This window comes from Vespa crabro, chromosome 12, assembly GCF_910589235.1.
Source record: "Vespa crabro chromosome 12, iyVesCrab1.2, whole genome shotgun sequence".
Taxonomy (NCBI): Eukaryota; Metazoa; Arthropoda; class Insecta; order Hymenoptera; family Vespidae; genus Vespa; species Vespa crabro.
In genome coordinates this window covers 2,791,779-2,814,195 of record NC_060966.1, presented here as the reverse complement: position 1 = coordinate 2,814,195, position 22,417 = coordinate 2,791,779, and the positions used below count along the sequence as shown (strand labels likewise).

General features: G+C 29.6%; 1 long non-coding RNA gene across 3 annotated transcripts; it reads right to left on the bottom strand.

Moving 5' to 3' along the window:
* Window positions 1-9,024: 9,024 nt before the first annotated feature.
* Window positions 9,025-12,189, bottom strand: LOC124428288. 3 transcript variants are annotated; one of them, XR_006943121.1, is made up of 4 exons: window positions 12,073-12,189; window positions 11,476-11,631; window positions 10,998-11,422; window positions 9,025-10,889 (listed from the first exon to the last, which is right to left on the bottom strand). It is a non-coding gene; the product is annotated as an uncharacterized LOC124428288 (long non-coding RNA). The 3 variants fall into 3 exon arrangements; XR_006943120.1 differs by having other exon boundaries at window positions 9,025-11,422; XR_006943122.1 differs by lacking the exon at window positions 12,073-12,189 and adding an exon at window positions 11,881-12,049 and having other exon boundaries at window positions 9,025-11,422.
* Window positions 12,190-22,417: the final 10,228 nt, after the last annotated feature.

The following is a 22,417-nucleotide window of genomic DNA, read 5'->3' as shown; positions in this document are numbered from 1 at the left end:
ATAAACTAATTTACTAAGGAGCTTCGGCTTTCGTGAGATCTTGTGCCTTTTCGGCCGTTACCTGTCTGGGCAGTTCTTTTGGCTCGGGATCGGCACCAAAGAGAGTGTCGAAGCGACGTTGCAAGCGCTCTCTTACCTCTTGGGAGAGTGATTCCAGACGATGCTAAAGCCTTATCTCCAAATAATTCGGAGTCCTAGGATTCAAGACTGGAAAGTTCAGCGGGGGAATTCGCCTTCTGGATGGCAGTAAAGGGATCAGGCGGTATGGTGGAAGGTTCTCTTTCTTCTCTTCCACGGACTCGACATCCAGTGCGTCATTGTAATTTTTCGTTTCGTGATAAAATTCCTTTAATAAGCGACGCAATTGATACTGCCTGCCATCACGAAGTACTTTAGGCATAAAGGTAGGAAGACGCTAGCGGAAAGAGCGGTTAATTGATAGTAGAAAAGGAGGAAAGAGAATAAATCATCGTTCGTGCGGGGACTCCTCACCGAAACGTCAATTTATTTGACAAAAATGCCCGTGGGTTTCGTCCTCACCGAAACAACAAAGTTGCCCGTGTGGAAGATACTCACCGAGAGCAATGAGGATGGGTAAGTAGGTTAATAGGATTTTTGCCTGCGCGGTGGAGGGTGAACAAATTGCACTGTTGCATTTGAATTAGTCGAGTGCGTCGCGAATACTAGCTCCCGATTTAGAGATATGCGCGAGGAAAAGAGCCGCTACGAACACAATCCGGGTTACTGACTTGAGACGTTTTAAAAACAATACTTTTATTTAAGAATAACTAAATGTAAATTTAAACGTGCAGATGTAAACTCTAAATTTAATAAATGCGCGTGATTCGTCTCGATTCTCGCTGGAGATGTGTACTCATCGGAAAATCCGGAGCAATAATCATGGAGGAGCGTTGTGTATTCGCTTGTATGTCTAGCCAATCAGCGTTCGGCGGCGCTCGATGCATCCTCACTGGCCCACTGCTGTCCCAATCGGAGGTGGTATGGTGGATTCAAGTAAGTGGGGAGTACTGCAAACGCCGAGACTCGACGGGTGGGGTCTTGGTGAACCGCAAGTATGGACGGTCAGGCAGGGAAGACGACGGAGATTTCTGAGGCTAGATGTTTTCCTTGAATTTTCTAGACCATGTGTTTTACATTAACTTAAATACATCAGCATTTTTACAGAGAGTTTAGAAAGTTCTCGGGTATTGTTTCGCTTCCTATGTGCGCAATTGTTTGGGACCGGACTGTCCCATGTACTTACGTATTAAACGCAAGTTTTTAGAATTTATGTTTTTCCTGTAAGATTTATATGCTCCGTCCGTTAAATACTCAGGTAAAACTGTCCTTTATGTTTACATTAGTTACAATATTTCGTGTACACATAATAAGTCTAGCCTATGAATTATTGTACTTACTAGAATGTATGCCCTTCGTACTTAACATATGTTTGCAATGTCGGAATAAATGACATTATAAAGGTCGATCACCGTGACTCAATTAAAGCTAAATAATGTTTTAAATTTAATTTAATTTTTTACAGGTTTTCGTCGTGCGACGTAACACATAGTATATATTAAATTTATCAACTATGTTATATCCTTTATTCTTGCCCAAACTCTCGAAATCTGTACTGTCTATATCTTTCATATCCCTTGATTTTCCTCTAATTATTTCTTCCAGAGCTCTTCACATTTTCGTAAGGTTTTCTCTATTATTATCTATCATACTTTCGTAACATTTCTTCTTCTTTTCCCTGATTAACTTTACCACTGCATTTCTTTCTTATATCTCAATTATAACCAATGAATAAACTTGTCTTGTTAATGTATAAAGGATAATATTTTAGTTATTATATCCAACAAATGTATCATTAATATAACTATGGTATACGAAATCACCGAGATTTTAAGTATATTACCTAATTTAGGTATATTATCAATGTACACGTGTATTTGTTATATTAAATGAGCAATCCTTTTTATACATACTGTTATTATTTCTCATACTTATAATAATATAATTATTATTCATATAAACAATTATTTTTAATATACAAGTTTATTACATAATATTTGTCATGAATAAATATAGCAAATTGTTACGTTCATAACAAACGATATATGTAATTATAAATTGAAGTAGAAATATATATTAAAGTATAAGAAATGAATGAAAAATTTATTGTATAAAAGCTTTGTCGTTTTAATAAAGGACCAAACGAATAACAGTTTATTCTAGGAAGGAGTTATAAATGTATATAATATATATTATTTTCTCGTCGTATATATAATCGAGAAAAAAGGAATCAACGTTGAGAAATAGAATTAGTCAAGAATCACCGAAGGAAAATTCAGATAAAAATAATGAATATATGTATAGCAAAATTATATTTTTAATCTTTTTTTATATTAATAATAGATCATTTTTTAAGGTTGAAGAACAAAAGCCAAATGTATTTCTGGACATTTTATTCGAATGATTGCATGAAGGAGGAGAACATTCGGAACAAGGTATTCGAGATGAAATCAATACTATCGCTATTGATATAAGGCATATTTATTATTTAATTAAAATAAAATTTATAGAATAAAATCAGAGAAAAGTATCTATGTCTATTCAAGGAAGGGACATTTCATCTTCTAAAATTTACTTTGTACTTTTAATGCTTGCTATATTCTTTGATATCGAAAGTATATATTTACTTAATTATTTGTCATTGACCTTGAAAATTACTTTCATTTTAACTATTTATCATCTTTTTTACATTTTTGATCACAAAAAAAGTACACGAGGAATTGTATCAAATTTACGACTTGAGGAATCCGAAACATGTTCTAATAATACATGATGATATTAAAAATATGAATATTGCGGAAGGAGTAATTAGAAAAATGTTATGTCTTTTTCCTACAGCTCCAGTCATCGCTCGGAAAATAACGCAAGATATAAAAGATATCTCAACATATAAAATGATGAATTTATATATTCTTATCGTTAATAATATTATTATACTATTTAATAGTAATATTTATTTACTAATTAAATCAAGTGACAAAAAATTGGACTATAGTAAAAGGAAATTCTATTTCCTAACCATTACTATTCGCGATCTGAATAAGTTTCTATCGGATATGCTTCCACAAAATTTTTATCATTTAGCTACGAAAAACGAAATTGCATAGATAATTATATATTCTTATATATTATTGAAGTATCGTTCCATAAAGTTACAGAACAAAATGCATTTCCAATTGATTTTATTTTCTAGGTCAAGAATTCACTATTCTAGAGATGATAATAATAATTTCTATGCTGGTAAGAATGATTATAATTAAAATAGATCGGCCAATAGGATTTGAATAAGTAGGAGTAAATTTGAATGTCACGTTAAAAGCACCAATGAAACGACGACGATATGAATGACACGATTGTTATCCTTGGTTTTACTGATTGCGGAAAATCTACTTTGATGATTTTTCGTTTATCTATCTTAGAAATGAGAACTCAAGAGGAGGAATTTGGTAGGAATATTAGGTTGATATTTCTGCATGATTTTTTTAAAAAGGTTAATATTTGTTCTTAAAAAATAGTTTTTCTGATTCATAGGCCTCATTGTACCTTGGATATGCCGATTCTAAAGACATGTTGATCGTTTATTTTGACAAAGTTTATGGGACGTCAAATAAAAAAAGTAAGCAAATGGATAATTGCCGAATTGTATTTTCAATTGTCTTAAAAAGAAATGAATTAAGGAGTCCGTTGAAGATTCAATTCATTTACCGTGTATGATACGTGCAGTCGTTAGGAACAACATAAGAACAAGTTTTATTATATGGTACAGCTAACTAGTCCTACAATGGCAACTATACTCACGGAAATAGTATGAAGAATAAGATATGTTTCTGATTTCTTCTGAGAAAAGTTTCTATTTATTATCTAATGTTTCTCTTTGTTCAGAGTTGTTTTATGATCAGACACCTTCGTGATGACGAAAATTATAATTAAGAAAAAATTTGCATACTTTTTTAAATCTATCATTTTGTTCATTCTTCCAAGTTTAGAGTAATGCTTTATACTTTTTCAATAAGTTATATTTTCATATATTTTATATAGACTACAACTAATATTTTTTAACATGTATAATTAGCATTTGAAAAAAATTTATTTGAAAAAATTTATATTATATTATGTTGTTCATATGATTTTTAGCGATTTGTTAAATATTACATATAATCAGTTTCGTTTTATATTAGACTATTAAGAAATAATAATCTTTTTTGCCAATTACCTATAATTCTTCAAACAAATATTGGTTTTTACGCCTGTTATTAGGCATTACTCCATACTTTTGTAATACAATATTATGATGAATAGTTAATAGCATAATTCCCCTAAATGTCACAAAGATGAGCATTTTGGTTATTATCGCTTAAAGACATAAACACATACACACATATTTCTGAAGTATATAAAAGAATACAGGAAACAATTTTCCATGGAACAAAATAAAGTAAATATCGGAAAAAGATAAAAAAAATTTTATATAGTAAACCACTGGATCTTGCAACCAAAATTTTTTATAATTTTTAAGAGCATCTTTTCACACGTATGTTACATATATGGATAAATACATATTTGTGAAGTATGTATGTAATGATACAAAAAAGAAATTTTTGTGTAACGAAAAGGAAAAACTAAATAGAAGAAGAACAAAAAGATTCATGCGTTGCATACCCCAATATGACAAATTCTAAAACAGTATTTTTCTAATCGTTTACACCCTTGGATTTTTTTCTATGCGAATATTTAAAATCCAGAATATATGTCACCCAACAATCTTTCGAAGTCGAAGCATACCGTCAAATTATACCTGATGAGTTGCAAAATTTTCGATGTAACACTGAGGAAAAACTATATTACTGCAGAAGAGCGATTTGAACATTTTGACCATTTAATAAAATAAAAGTTGTTTTCAACTAGAAACTTAAAAGCGCATTTCTTCGGTAACTATGGCAGTTAACCCAAAGTAAATGAATCTATTTAAGACGTGTTCTCCTCGAAGACAAAAATTATCTTGATCTGGCATTATTTGAAAGTGTCATTAGATTTCGTAATAAATCTAGTGAACATTTTTCGTTTGGACACTCTGTATACGTATGTATTTTACATACTATAACCGATATCTTTCCGTTTTTATCATTTTGTTTTTGTTCTTGCATTCGCACCCTTGTATTTGATCTATTTCTATTATTAAATTAATTTATCGAAATAAATATTGATGAGTATTGACCTAAATATATAATGCATGTGTTGATAGAATTAATAAAATGACATAAATTAGTTACCATGGATGCTTACAATTTGTAATAAAACTTTACATGTGCGAATGATCATCACTCCGATTTTTGTAAGAAAGAGAAAGAACAAGTAAGTTAGTAATATTATTAAAACAGTGAACAGGAAAAGATTTATTATTATTTAATTCTGTTGTCTCCTCTTGTAATACGTAGAAATAGGTATGATAATTTATATATATACATAACTTCTTTTCTCTTACAGTTCCTGTCTCCCTCTAGATATATTTTTACTAAGATAGACATTTTAGAAAATGTATTCTTTCTTAAGTTCCGTTAATAATTTGTCATTACTTATATAATGAAAATTATTATCAGATTAAGTATACGAGTAAAATATATTCAGATAAAAGTATACGAGCTGAACCAAATTTACAATCCGAGCGATCTAAAACATGTTCCAATAACATATGATGATATTAGAAATATGATTCTTTTGGAACCCATGATAAAGGAAACGTTACGTCCTTTTCCCGCAGGCTCCGCCATTGTTCGGAAAATAACGCAAGATATAAAGTGACACACATATAAAATCAACCTATGAAATAATTTTAATAAATTAATATATTAATAATTTTAATATATTAATAAGTTTTTATATGTTTCATCCTTAATACAATATAATAATATATTATATAAAAATAATATTTATTTTGTACTTCAGCGGCGCCGATACGGCGTTCGGCTAATTTGAAGTATCAACACGAGCGACGCTGCTACGGTCTTTTGTAACTTGATCTGCTTATTTATGATGTGCGATAAGATATTCCTCTCGGAAATATTTTCGTGGTCTAGGCTCGGCTTTAATTTTTAGCCAAATCTTAGCTCAGTTTAGTTAGTCTCATCATAGCGTTTGCTTGAAACAGTCTTGGCAGTGAATATAGCAATTGAAAAGTTCTTGAGCCCTTAAAATATGTATAAAGCTCAGATAAGCTCAAGTGTGGACGAAACTTCATTTTGCCGCTTTGGATGAAGAAATTACATTGATTCACGACGGATTACGCCACTAAACGAGCGAATCCAGTGGAGAAGATGATGAGGAACTAAGAGGTGCGAGAGGACGAAAAATTAGAATTATAGAGAGCGAAAGTGAAGTGGAACTGCGAAAGATGCAAGGAGTTCAAAATAGGTACTTTGCAGGGAGTACAAAAAAGTGCCGGATCAAGTTAATAAAGACCGCAGCAGCGTTGCTCGAGTTGACACTTCAAATGAGCCGGGCGCCGTATCGGGTTAATTGCGACCAGTGATTCTATAACACTGATGTAAATATCTTGCATGCAAATCGATCGTTATCGCAGACCACAGTGCCACAAAAGTAAAGTTGAAAATAAAAGACCTTTTTAAATTCCTTGAAAATTCAATATATAACAACGGGTTGTTATCTCTATTTAAAGGGAACTCGACTTGTGAGGACGTGAATAAGAACAGGCATAATTTTTGATTGATTTATTATATAAAATTGCATGAGATCCTTGTGTAAAGTTTTTTTACAGTTACTAGATTGTACGATTAATAATTTACATCTGCTATAGATCTGTCATCACGTACGGAATTTATTCTGTATACAAACATAATATATTAATAATGTATTTATTACATTTATATATATTATACAATTTAATTCTTTTTTCAAATTTTAGTCTTACAGGTCTGGCCGGCTTTAACATAACATTAATTTTTATCAGAATTTCTTCAACTATTACTAACCGATTTATTTTAATGATATAACTTATTAACAATGGAAATTATTATCTTTACTTCTAGCATTGCGATTTATTGACTTTAGAATATAACATCCATGGTACATGCGGCTTCTACAATTTATGGCATATAATTAGTATAATATATAAATATAAATATAAGAAATAAATGTAAACTATGATAGCGATCAGAATCAGTATTAGTCCACGTGCAACTTCCAAGCGCTCTTGGACTAGATGATGTTCGTTGGCCATTACTCTAAACAAATATACACGTGTATGGCAGGTGTGAAAGAGAGAAAAGCACGATTACATGACATATAAAACACTAGGCATTAGTGTGAGAGAGCACATCGGTTGTTCTACTTTAGCAATATCGAATATCAAGTGTCAAGCGAATGAACAGATGATAGTCTGTTTGGTCGATGGCAATATAAATAAACTGAAACCTTTTCACGGTTGAACTGTATGGCGTTGAACGTGTAATTAAAAAATAATGTTTCAAAGGTACGTTAGGCACTTCTCCTACCATATACAAATATCTTCATTTCTTGTACTATAAGTAGGTAATGTTTTGATGTGTCAAGATATTGATAGTGGAGGCTTTGGCGATAAACGTGATGATATCGCTGATATCATACATTATTTGGACTTGCTGCATTATCGTTAATGCATACTGATTTTCCATTGAATAAAGTAAATCCGATTTATTGTTTACCACAATATGTAGTAGATCGTTTAGAACTGAGAATAACACGAGTGGACAGAAAATTCCATACGTATATACATAACACAATTTAAAAATAAATTTAAATTATAAAATATTTAATTCTATTATATTTATGTATTATAAATCATAATGGAATATGGAATATAATATTTCATGTACGATATTATCTTTTATACTTCCTATGGAATAACAAATTTTATTCAAAGAAAGGAGAAATGAAGTAGATTATTAATAATATGTTGCAGGAGTTTATATCATGAATGATCACAATATTTGTCCGATTTTGGTAAACAAGACTTATTCGAAGGATAAAGTTATTCTACACGAGCTTGTTTTATTAGATTTTTGGAAAATGTTTTATCATTTGCAAAAATCATGTGTAATAATAAATAACTTTCAAAAGCAGGTTTATTATGCTTGTCTATATCTTTCATATGCATGCAACATTTATTTGGGATTGATTGTTTCTATAATTAATTGAATAGATTTAAGCATATTTTATTTCAGTAGTTTAAAATAATGTATTATTAACTCCTACGAACACTACAATAGTTTTCTACAAATATCAAATAATTGTACCTGGTTGATAGAAAATTATTATTATTTTATCCTATTATCTGCTCAAACAATAAAACGATGAAAATTAAACAAAACCTACTGTAACAGATATTTCTCACGTCTAATAAAAGAGATATCTTAATATCGAATGATGACAAAACAAAAATCTACAAGGCTTTATAGTATAAAGGAATCTACGTTATCGAAGATTACCAAAGAGATACTTCGGTATAGATTGGTGGTTAAATAGAAATCTACTTTGCTGACTTTTGATGAAGTAATAATCTAATTAACTATTAGTTAATAGCAAAGAGCTCTGTATACAAACACAGTTCAAGAGAAGATTTCTTTGTTGTTGACTGATACATTATCATCAATCGATAACGAATAACTTTTTCAACAATATAATAAAAAAAATAGAAAGAAACCTACTATATCGAGAATCGGTAAATAGGAATCTTCGTTAGATATCACTGGTAAAACGGGTAATTATGACATAGATTGTCGATGAACGGCAGACATTTAATTAGAAACATTTTTACGGCCATTAGAAATGACCAGTGATGACGACCGATTTGCACAGAGGATATCTTCGTCTCATCCTAAGAAGTCGGTATGAATGTTTTAATGACAGTTCCATATAATTAATAGAGGTAAAAGAATAAATAAAATTATATGATTTATTTTTTAAATTCTTTATTCAAATTTTTCCACTTATCAATGTTATATTTTACAACAATGCCTTCTGAATAATAAAAGAAGCTATCGAATAAAGCAATCGGAAAAAGGAATCAATTATGCGACGAGCGAGAAAAGGTGGCAAAGCAAAAAGAGAATGGTGAATGATAGGAGATGGGTCTGAAAGAAGGCGACAGAGAGAGAGAGATGAAATAAGAGAAAGAAGGAGTAACATGTATATGTGATTATTACATATTATCGTACGTATTTATGTAATGATCAATAATTGAAGCAAATTATGTCGAAATATTTTTTTTATATCAATTATTTATATCGATTCGACGCATTACACATGGTAACTCAACAGGATTATGCAATAATGAATATTTTTCTGTTTATTGTTCTAATAATATTGCTAACTTACACGTCCTTTCCCTTTTTCTCTAAATCGCAGAAGAAAATTTTATTAGAAATCGTAAACATTCAGGACGAAAAATTTATCTCACTTTAATAATCCTATCGATGCTTTATATATTATATATTGTATTAACGTTGATACAAATCATTAACATCAAATACTTTTAATAACAGAAAAAGTTCATATATAAGCACACAAAGATAAGAAGAAAAACAAAATGATAAAAATGGAAAGATATCAGTCACCATATTTAACCTACATATATATCCAAATGAAGAGTATTCATCAAGATTATTATGAAATTTAATGACTTTTTCAGAAAACGTCATATCTAGTTAACATTGTCTTCGAGGAGAATAGGTCCTTATCATAAATGCATTTTTCTTTAGGCTTACTACCTGAGATGACAACCAACTAAAAAATCTTAAACGGCAAAAGGGGCCGGGAGGCATATCATTTGAAACGCCTTTTTATTCTTTTTACAACGGTATCATTTTTTCCATTTTAAATCGATAGTTGTTGAAAAAATGCAATTTTAATTTTCTGGTTGATAACAACTTTTATTTTATTAAATGTTAAAAAGGTTCAAACGTAATTAATAAAACTAGTTCTTATTTTGTTTCTAATGACTGGACGAATCATACATGTTAAATAATTGATTCAGCTGACTCTTTAATTCATTCCTCCTTCAGACATTCGAGAATACAATCCGGTAATCATCTATCCGTTTTCTTCTTTTAACTCGACTACACGTAAATTTTGTCGAAATAAACAATCGGCATATCCTTCGAAAAAAAAATATCCAGTTCGCTAATGAAAATTGTCTCGCCATTTAATGCTATAAACATTAGATTCAGTGATCGAGCTTTTGTTCATAATATAATAAGTATTTAGTTAATGAAAAATCTGAAATCAGTATTGGAATAAATTTAATCACTTATTCGTTCCAACCGTTCAAATTATCGCCAAATAAAAATCTCAAATAAGCCACTGCTTTGGTTTACGCTTCTTACTATCGTTATTATAAATATCACTCTCTAGAATCTTCGATGATGCTTTAGCATCTGGATTTTTTGTTCTTTTTCATAAAAAGCTTGGAAACTGGAAGTACAAAAACTTTAATTGACGGATCCCTAAGATGATTATTTTGTTTTTCAGGCATCCTCATATTTATACTATTCAACGATACATTTACTTACCAAAGCGTCTATCGCTAAATTCGACCATAAATCTTAAACGGTTTTTCGATAACTATGGATTTAAAATGGAAAAAATGATACCGTTGTAAAAAGAATAAAAAGGCGTTTCAAATGATATGCCTCCCGGCCCCTTTTGCCGTTTAAGATTTATGGTCGAATAGATAAACGTACGTATGAAGATAGATTGCTATAGCAAGATTAATACAAAAACGTGGTCCGCATCTTATTCTTCTTTCATCAACGATCGTTCTACCACCATGAAACAAACCAATTTCCTTATTCAATTAGCAGAAAATATGTTCCGCATGATTGATGAAACAAAACTCCATGACAATGAACCAACATGAGCTTTCTTACCATTGGTTTCCACAAAATTTTCACTGTCAATTCTTCTTAAGTATTATTTGTAATAAACTGCTTTTCTCCTCCTCTACGATTGTTATTAGACTAGCAGATTCGATAGATAAATTTACTCTCTTTCATCTATACATATTTACTGCAGCTATATTCTTCGATATCCCTTCAGATGATCTCTTGAATAGTTCCCTTGTTTTTCTCAATCTTTACGTGCATAATGAATCTTTCGGATGAGAAACCATCGACTAACTGACGAATACATATTATCGAATGATATTCTTGAATTCTAAGATGTTTTTCTTTCCTATTTTTATACAAATAACATTCGTTCTTATCCAATAAAAATCCAGTAATCATGGAGGATGGAACTATGTTGAAGCATGATCTTATCGTGGCAACATTCTCGTTGAGGGTCTAGTAATAACCTGCGAGAACATAAGTCAGAATCGAGATGAAAACACAAACTCTTGGTACATACCAATTGAAAGCCAGTCCAATCTATTACACAATGGAATATTCCTTTGTTGCGTTCATTTCCTTAGTATAGTAATAATCCAGTGCATAATGATACATTTCTGGATCGACGTCAACATCTTTCATTCTTAAATGAAATAATTTCAACGGTTGGCCAATTCTGAAACGTTGCATATTACGTACAGTCATACATTGACATAATTTGAAAATAAAGATAAGATACACTTTTGATGCAAATATTTCACTTAATAATAATAATAAAGTCAGTATCATCTTCTATTTTCTTATTAAAAATAAATGAAAAAACTTGCGTTTAACAAAAGCAATAAAAGAATTATTTATTTGACAGAATAATTATTAAATTCTATTTCGCTTGCTAATGAACTATATACCAATAATAGAATATTACCAATTAACGGGATACTTCTTTCAAAACATTTTGTCAATTCTCTGCAGGATTGTGACTCAGATTCGTTATTATTCTTTGTAAAAATCTTTTGACCTTCCCACATTTTAATATACCAAGTAAAAACGTCTTACTAAATATCTTTTGGAAATGTGTTTTGGAAATAAAAGAAATAAAATAAAAAGAAATACTAACCTTAAAAATCTATCTCACCTTTCACAACGTGCCCGACTGCGGCGACAACTATGAACAAAATATCAACTACAAATGAAAGTGGTGATGACTGTTCCCACCATGCGTCTGTCCAATAATTGTATAAGCTTGCATTGGTTATAACATATCAATGAGTTTCGGTTGGTATAGAATAGGTGATGTTAGTAGGCTGTGACCTCACAATTTTCAATCTCTTAAATGTAGATCTTTTTTAGATGGTCGCTTTTAGGTGGTTTCGTAGCGATCCGAATTAGATATAACGTTGGTACGCATTTGTTCCGCAATTGCATAAAGAATAATATATATAATTGTTATAATTAGTATATAAATATAGGTTAAAAAATAAGATTTTGTAGAATATTTTGCTAAAAATAAATAGTGAAAACTTATATATTATATTATTTTAATATAAATTAAAACATGAATTCATTTCCACTCTACCTTCGAGCGTATTTTTCACCTGATTTTCTTTTCATGACTATTCCACTCTATACTATTTCAACTATTACTTCTATTGTTCTGTTGTACAACTATTACTACTACTACTAGTATTAGTAATACTCTATTACTTATTATAAATATACTAGTAGTAGTAGTAGTCTATTACTGATTATAATTCAATAATAATAAATACGTATTTAAGTATTACATACATTATGTTTATTTTATATTATATAGTAAAAGCACTGGTGATACTTTGCTATTTGAAAATCTCAGATTAAACGTCCTAAGCATGTTGTGTTTCTAAAATATGCGCGGAATTACGAATCGGAAGATAGTAAACTTTACGGGAATAAACAATTTTGGACAGAGGACACATGTGATAAGTGTAAGTATATTCTTTTACTTTTCCTTCTTTTTATTATTCTTCCTATTATTATATTGTTATATTATGTATTATTATAGTAATAGTAGTAGTAATAGTAATTACTCCTACAGAGAAATTCATAAAAAATAATGTGAAAACGAACTCGTATTTTGAACTTTAATCTACTACTAATTATTATTATTGGAAAATCAATCGAAAATCAATCGGCAACATAGATCACATCAACTATCAGTGGAGGAGATAAATATAAAATATTGGATAGTAACGTCTTATTAAAGTATCAAATAAAAAAATCAACGAATAAATTAGTCGATTATTTTCTTTTACATTGATACAACAAAAAAAGAAAAAGAAACAACGGAATCATTCAGCCTCAGAGAATCTACGATTTCAGAATTATTAATCTAGATGTTTGTCAATGTATTACATATTGCTTATAAAAACTCTACGATTTAGTTTATAAAATATAAAAGGAACTACAAAATTTTCTAAAATTTAACAATATCTTAAAAATTCAGATCCATTGACATGAACGATTGAACACGCATTTCCTCATTTTCGCCGTAAAGACACTTGTCGAAAGTTCATGAAAATGTCCTTTGTTTCTCCATAAGAACATCGTGAAACGCATTTCTTAGCGTTCAGAAAATCTTAGCATCATCAGTTTATGCAAACAAACAAGCGAGCTATCGTTTACTAAACCGAAACAAATCATTCCAGTGTAGATATGAAAATCAGTCGTGGAGGTACCAACTTCTCTGTTGGCGCAGATTTCACAGGGAGGACAGTGTACAAAACTTTTTCTTTTCAAAAAATGTCGAAATAGCAATTCAACAATTTTTAAACAAAGCATATTTCTTAATTAAAGCCCCATTTTGGAAATGAAGGTTTAATCTAGGACCTCACTGTTTGAAATTTTTGAAAAAGCTTCATATTTCTGCATAAACTATTCTAGAAAGAACATCATTTTTTAACACAATTTTTTTCATAGAATATAAAGCTTTTGGAAAATTTCGAAAAAGTGAGTTCTATACCTAAACATTCTTCTTTAAAATGAGATCTTCTCTATCTAAATCGGTCAAAAAATACGTTTGTTTTCATTGTTTGCGTAAAGCATTGTAAAACTGGGGATGATGAATATCCTTTACAAAAACGAAATAATTAATTATTTAAATAAGAATTTTATACAGTATTTAGATCTAATCATTGCTAAATCATTAATAATCAGTTAACAATTAATTAATAAGTAATTAATTATTATAAGTCAACAATATTTATGTTTGTTATTTGAATAATATTAACTTATTTGAATTAGGCGATTTTAGAGTAAGATCACTACCTGAACATCGCGTTCAATTTTCAAACGTATGCATATAACCGAAGATTGAAGGATCCAATAGATTTTTATTCTTTTTATCGTTTGTATTTTGTGTTAACGAAAACATACATAAATAATAATTATTTTAAATCAGTTCGTATTAATTACTATTTCAGATTATCAGATTAAAAAAGTTTAATACAGGAAATGTATAAGCTAGTATTCAATTATGTATTTATTATTAATAATTAAAATTTCATCATTTGTCTCTGTTTAGTTTTTATTAATAATTTAATAATTAATTGTAACTAAACATTAGCTATTAGTAATAATTAATCTGATTTTTTGAAGGAATTATTGTTAGAAATTTCGGCTATAGTTCCGTAGGTATTGGTGACCTATTATGACGAAATTTGGGGGATGGCATATAATGAGATAATAGATATGACATATAAAAATTTTATCTTATGAAAATCATACGTTTGGAAAATACATTCCTTATATATATACACTTACTTATCCGCTATTAATATAAAGTAATATTTAGTACTTTAACATAAATAACATAACTGTGGAGGGAGGTATGTATTTAAAGGATAAATATATGTACTTAAATATGTGTATATGTTAGATAGTGAGTAGAAACCGTACAAAAGAACAACAGGAGAATTCGAAGCTAATAAGAAAAATCGCTTTCTCTTTATCGGTACGCGAATGAAAAAAAATTCAAGTATAAATTACTTATATCTCCTTTGCGACGTTGGACACACATAGTGTAAATAACAATAAGTTATTAAAGATTATATACTTAATCTTATGTGTGAACCTCGCATACAGTAACAAAAATAGCATTAAAGTATTATATATGTATGTCATGGGTTACATGATTAAACAGATTTACTAATTTATAATCCTCGACCATTGTGAATAATGACCAGAATGACTGCGTATTATGATAAATATTTCTTAATTTATTGAACCGATCAGACATTATGAAGACAGCTATATTTAATTTTGTGCAATTTAATATGTTTTTGCATTGTAATAAATTTCAGTATGAAGGTTCATCTTTCTAGACAGTTTTCTATCATTATTTCATTACAATGCTTATAATAATGACTTTGTTCATATCAAATCACAGACTTACGAATTAGCCCTCACAGTCTAACTCGTTGTATCTAATATACGTACTGATTTGCCTACTCCTTTTCATATTTATATTAATTGTTTATCGGACTTTCGAAAGTTCTTGGCATTATTTCAGAAAATTAACAATAACTGAATGCTTCATAATCTTTTGTATTTCTATATCAAGGTAAGTACGCGGTTCAAGCCGAGATTCTTCTTCCTTCTTTTTCTCGAAATATAATACTGGAAAATTACTTGTCAGAAAATAATAGAAAGTCTATTCCAAATGAGAGAAAAATTAAAACTTCGGGCAAGAATAATTGCATGCAAAGTGAATGTACCTTTCGATACTATAACGTAAAATCATAACACAAAATCCGGACTCTACTTCACTCCTAGTCCAACTCGATCGATTCATATACTGTCTAAATAGTATTATTTATATCATTTTGTCCTACCAAATAGTAACAGATCATATTGATCTGTTAATATGATGAATTATAATTAAAAAGATAAAATTTACTACTTTTTACTAGTAAATTTACAATTTTGTTTGTCAATATTTTTGTTGACTGGACATTAGAAAATTAAACATAAACATTTTTAGGATTTTTTATTACAAAAGAAAATATTGAATCATCGGTTGTTGTGAATACTGCCATACTGTCATGCTATCAAGTCGATAAAACTTTTAATTGAATTATACTTAGAGAAAACATTTTACATACGCTGTGCCAGTTTTATTGCTTTATTAAAGTTAATTTTATAAAGAAACGTATCTCCTGGTTGTTTCCTTTACCGTTACTTATTTTTACAAAAGAAACATTTTCTGTAAATATTTAAGAATTGTTTATTTTGAATAAACGCATAGAATCTCTTTACCAGTTTTCTTAGTTACGTTGGAAAGTTCTGAAGAGTAAGTAAAGAAATAAGAAGAGAATTATGAATATTTGGCTTGTCTTGTAACTACTTACACGTTTCTTCTGTAAGATACAATACGCGAACAAATTCCTAAATAAATGGAAGAGAAATTTTATGGGCTTATTATATATACTAATATATTCTATATACTTAGATATGATTAGCTCATTAGTGAATTTCTAAAATTGAATAGTACTCCCCACCCCCGTGTTTTAATTACTTTACAGCATTAAAAGTAAAAAAAGTTAGAGAAGAAAATCTATATGGATGCAGTTTTGAGTTTTCACTATTTTATAAGAAATTCGAATTTAGTAGTAAAAGTGATTTTGAAATTATCAGATTCTGGTAGACGGTTTTTATACAATACTTATTTAATACATTTATTAATTTATTTCTGATACCAATTAACACGCACAAAACTCATTATGCATGTATATATTTTAATTAATTTCCTCTTTCAAATTTTAGTTTAATTGGTTCCGCTGGTTTTAACTTTCAATTTTTTTTTGGTTTTAACTTCAATTCCTATTGGCTAATCTATTTTAATTATAGTTGTTCTTACCAGTGTAACAATTATTATTATCATTTCTAGCGTAGCGAATTTTTATCTTTGTATATATCATATATTTATAAAATATTTATAAAATCATTTATAAATGCATTTTATTCTATAAATTTATGGTATGCTATTACAATAATATATAACAATATATAATTACCTATGCAATGTTATCTTCCGTAGCTAGTAAGAATTTTGATAAAGTACTCATACTTGGTAGAAACCTATCTGCATTGAATAGTAACGGTTGGGTCGAATATTTTTCGTCTCGATAGAAATTATAGGACTCCCTTTCTCCATTTTTTGTAACTTGCTTTAATTCATAAATAAATATTATTATTAAATAATATTAACGATAACAAATGATATCATTAATTAATTATTAACGATAACAAAATATAATACTTATCATTTTATATGTATAGGTATCTTCTATATCTTTTTTTACTTTCCGAGCAGACTAGATCTGGAGGAAAAAGACAATGTTTCCTTGATTACTCTTTCCAACAATTTTATATTTTTAATATCATCATATGTTATTGGAACATATTTCGGATCGTTTGAACCGTAGATTTGGTTCAATTCCTCGTATCCTTTCTGATCGCAATTGTGAAAAGGATGATAAGAAGTTAATATGAAAATTATTTCCGTTATATAAATGTTGACGCATACGTACGTCTCTCCATTGTTCACGGCATTTTGTCTTAAGAGTTACATATCATCAGTGGAAATATTTGCACTTTGTCTTAAGGGTTATATATCACCATTGGAAATATTTAATTGGGAACCTATTGGGTATTAACTAGTAAAATGCATAGATAAAAACACGTGGCCATCTTTGTCTAGGCCTAGGCATTCTTAGTAAAGTATCTGGGATTTGATAATATGTCAATCAGGCCAATAAGTAAATAACGAAAATAGACGCCTAGGAGCGATAAGTCAAGGGTTATCTGGCTTCTAACTTTGTAATATCCATTGTCATATTCTAATCACACGATTATTAGAACAAAGGAAGCACACACGGATTGTTTTAACATTCCAACGAACTTTCCCCGACCATTGAGCATTTATTCTTTCCCTTTCCATATTCAAACTCCGCCCATTACCAATCTCTGCATGGATAGTTCTAAAGAGCTCAAAAAAGCAGTCAAGTTACATCTTTCAAATTCACAACATCTATGCTTTCAAGCCTCCTTCAGAAACAACCAGTACAACTAACTACACATCATACAAGAGCCACACAAACAATTGTTACTCATTTAAACAAATACACTATGAGATTTACGTAGCACGCATCATTTAATATCGCGCAATTACTTCTCCATTTCTCACGAGATCCTTTAAAAGAACACGGGTTCTCCTATTAATTTGCAGGAACGCTACGAGTGGTATTTTGTTGACGGCCTACAACGGTATCCTAACTTAGTGCCGCCGCCCTTATTCATTGCGACCAGTGGGTGTATAGCTCGGACAACAACGACGAAACGGGAGAAATTTCATCCGTGTGAATCGACTGTCATCGCTGGTCCGGTACGAGACACGCATTTAAAAACGCTCTTGTCAACAATCTATAATAAATAATCACAAATAATTAAGAAAGTGTAATATGTATGTACTTATATTTGTAGCTATCGTATAGATGACATCCCGAATATATTGCTCTGAATATTTTTCTGCTTCATGCGTTGATTCGAATAAAAAATTTAGAAATGTCCTCAGCTTTTGTTTTTAGAAAATAAATAAGGATCCTTGATTAGAACAAAAGAAGATGAGAATTAAAATTGTATTGTATGTATTATAGTTATTCTTTTCCTCTGTCTCATTAAATCTTCTAATAAAATTACTCATTAAATCAAGAGTATTTAATAAACACGGATAACCAATGAAAGAAATCTAGATAATAACCGTTGGGTTAGGCATGTGCCAAGTGTATAATGTAAAATATATTTTGAGTGTAATGGTTAGTTAGTAGGAATGTTTGATTCGGCAAATAAGAATATTTAATCTACTACTATGTGTTAGTGTAAGTGTGAGAGAAAAATAGAATGAAGGAGATATGAAATAAGAGGAGGAGAAAGCAATGATAATATAATAATTAAACATGCAATCACCGACAATTGTCACAGATCATACCGAATAATTTCTTTTTTCATGGATTTTGGTTATTACATCGCAGCTTTCACACGCGAGAATTTAATCATTATCTAATAATAAATGCTTAGCTTTCTATCTCTTTCTTTCTTGCAATGATCGAAATACTGAGACAGCACATGTGGAGTTATTTTAGAAAACAAAAATCATGTTGATCAATTTATCTGATTTTAATAATGGTATACATACGTTATATATTGTAATGATTTATATAGAATGCAACATAAAACGATAATCATTTTCTATAATTCATTGAACTGGACGCCCTGGAAAACCTGAATGAAATAATCACGTACTAAACTTCTGATAGATTGTTTATAGCAGATATTTACGACAGTCTATTGATGTTATAACTGAACATCGTTTTATAAAACGGTTATTAATTAATTCTTCATTGGAAGATTAATAATTCATATGTCATAAATCATACGAATATGTTATGAAAATCTTCTTTTCTGTTAGCTTGTTACTTTAATATATATTTCTACTTAAATTTCTAATTTTGGCGTAATAAACAGTAATTACATTATTCATTATACAAAAAGCAATTCTTTTCTATTTTCATTCATGAAAAATATTTCTTATATACATAGATATACAATAAACGCTAATTTTGGAAATAACAATATATATGAAAAGTTATCTATATATAAAATTCTAACTATATGTAGAATTAGAAAAATATCCTCTGTGCAAATCGGCCGTCATCATTGACCACGGTAGAAGTGCAACGCACCTTTAAAAAATTATTTTTTAATTACACGTCCAATGACGTACTATTTAACAGCTCTCAATTTATTTATATCGTCATGGACCACACAAACTTTCATCTGTTCATTCGTTCGACATTCGACGTACGATATTCGATCGTCGTGCTGTAGTAAAACAATCGATGTGCATTCATGCCTAGTGTTTTATATAGGTAATCATGTGGATTAATACTCAATCTGATCGCTATCATAGCTTACATTTCTTCCTTATATCTATTTTTATATATCATACAAATTATATACCATAAATTATAGTAGCCGCATTTAACATGGTTTGTATATTCTAATCCACTCTTTTGCTGGAAGTCAAATCAAGCCTTAAAGTATCAGTACGGGTTGATACTTTTACTTTATACTATACATTTAATGCTATTGCCGGTAAATTTATATTACAATATCTCCATAAAGATCTTTTTTCGAAAAATATACGGTTCATATTTATTGTGAACGATACAACAGAATCCTATAAAGAAGATTTCGTCTTGTTTATACACCTTACTTCTTAACCGCCAATTAGAGAAATCATTAAAAAGAAACCTGATGAAAGAATAAAGTTTTCCTGTAGGAGTATGCACAATATCTTTAAAAAGTTTAATTGCTCAGTCGAAGAATGATAAAGAGCGGGAGGAAGAGGGAGAAAGAGAAAGATGGTGTGGATCATGAAGTGATAGAGGGAGATGGAGAGAGTGATAGAGAGAAAGAAAGAATAACATAGTAAGACTAACAAGAAGAAAAGGAATGTACGTATGTTCAGTTGTTACAATTGTGACAATTATGTATCAAGGGATCCTGGCTATGAGCGTTGTGCATATTGCTCGTGAAAAGTTATCTTGGGATAATATAATTATGAATTTTTGCATTCTTTTTCTCTCTCTTTCTCTCTCTCTCTCACAAATCAGAACACTTAGGTCGAATATATAAATTTTTCTATTAAACCAAGAATAGACAAAGTGATCACTGTATTTTCTTTTAATGAACCTATCCATATCTTACATATTGCTATGATTATAATATTAACCAATATTCATGTTGACAAAATACTTTTAGTATGGCAAAATATAATTATAAATAGTCCAATTAACGAAACGAATCGAAAGAAACAAACAAATCCACACGGTAATGTCATGATCGGGACATGATTGAATTCAGTAATTTCAAATTGCCAAACACTCTTCGAGCGGAAGTCGAAGCAAACCTTAACAATGATTTATATAATCAACCTTCTATTTCAACAATTGACTGTCGCAAATAGCTGCTATAATTAATCTATCAGAAGGTTAGTACGCGACTGTTACATTTTGGTTTGCTGACCATTCGACTTCAAAGAATTATATGTTCAGATGTAATGAACTTTTTCTTATTATAGGTATTTTACGGAAATGATTATCGTTTTCTACATAAATCATTACAATATAGAGCATATCACCATTAAAATCAGATAAATTAGTCAACATGATTATGTTTTCTGTAAAAACTAGTGCGATCTCTTCGATCTTGTGATTATGTTGATCATTGCATGAAATAAAAAGAAGGAATGCCAAGCATTCCGTATTAAATAATATAAATATTGATTAAATTTCCTCGTTTGGCATCTACGACGCAATAACGGATATCTGCGAAAAGAGAAACTATTCGATATGATCTCCGTCAATCCATTGGCATGAGACGTATGGGAACGCAGAAAGAACGAGTACAGCTTGAAAAAAAAGAGAGAGAGAGAGAGAAATTCAGAGAGAAAATGGTGAGTAAAATGAAATATGCAAAATTCGATCAAATTTTTGATTCGGATATCATCATTAACTACGGTGCGAGAAAGGTAACGTAATTTGCTTTGGTAATTGATAATTTATAACGTAACAAATCTTTTTCTTAATGTAAACCAATCACTCTATGTTTAACTCGACGTAATACATGATCGTTTTAATTGTTTTTCTAGCGATGATAAACAGTCTTCATTAACAAATTAATGATTCTATTTATATTTTACATAGTGCAATCTTCCAATGGTCGAGTTCATGTCGATATTTTGACTGTTTTACTTGCATTAAGTATTTCTTGTAGTAACTCAAAAATTAGAATAATGAGAATCTTATTAAATATCTGATCAAAGTATATACAAATTATTACATAAATTTAGAAAATATTGTAATGAGAATTTTTTTATCAACAAAATATGTAAAGTCTTAATAGAAATTTCTTTAATATTAGAGTATATAATTTGTATACATTATAAATTAATTGAAATATTAATGGAAATATATGAGATGTTCAATTTTAGATTTTAAATTTTACATTAAATTCAGAAAATATGCATGAAATTGCGCTGTAATTATTATTTCATAATGTAAGTTCATTTAAGGATAAATTCTCTAGGTTATATCAAAATTTGTTAACTTTGCGATCAACGTTCATATAATATCGTTTATTTTCATATGTAACGCTTCGTATATAAGTATTCTTCTCATTACCTTAATGTTATTGTTTATCATATCTTATGATGATATACATAAAATTATTTCTTCAAAAATATTTCTTGCAATTGTAGTTACTCATTCAGTGTTTGTTTTTTATCATCAAGAAGAGCGAAATATTTACCATTTCGAGGACTTTCAGAGTTGTACAAGGGACTCAACCATTGGGAATTTTCCATT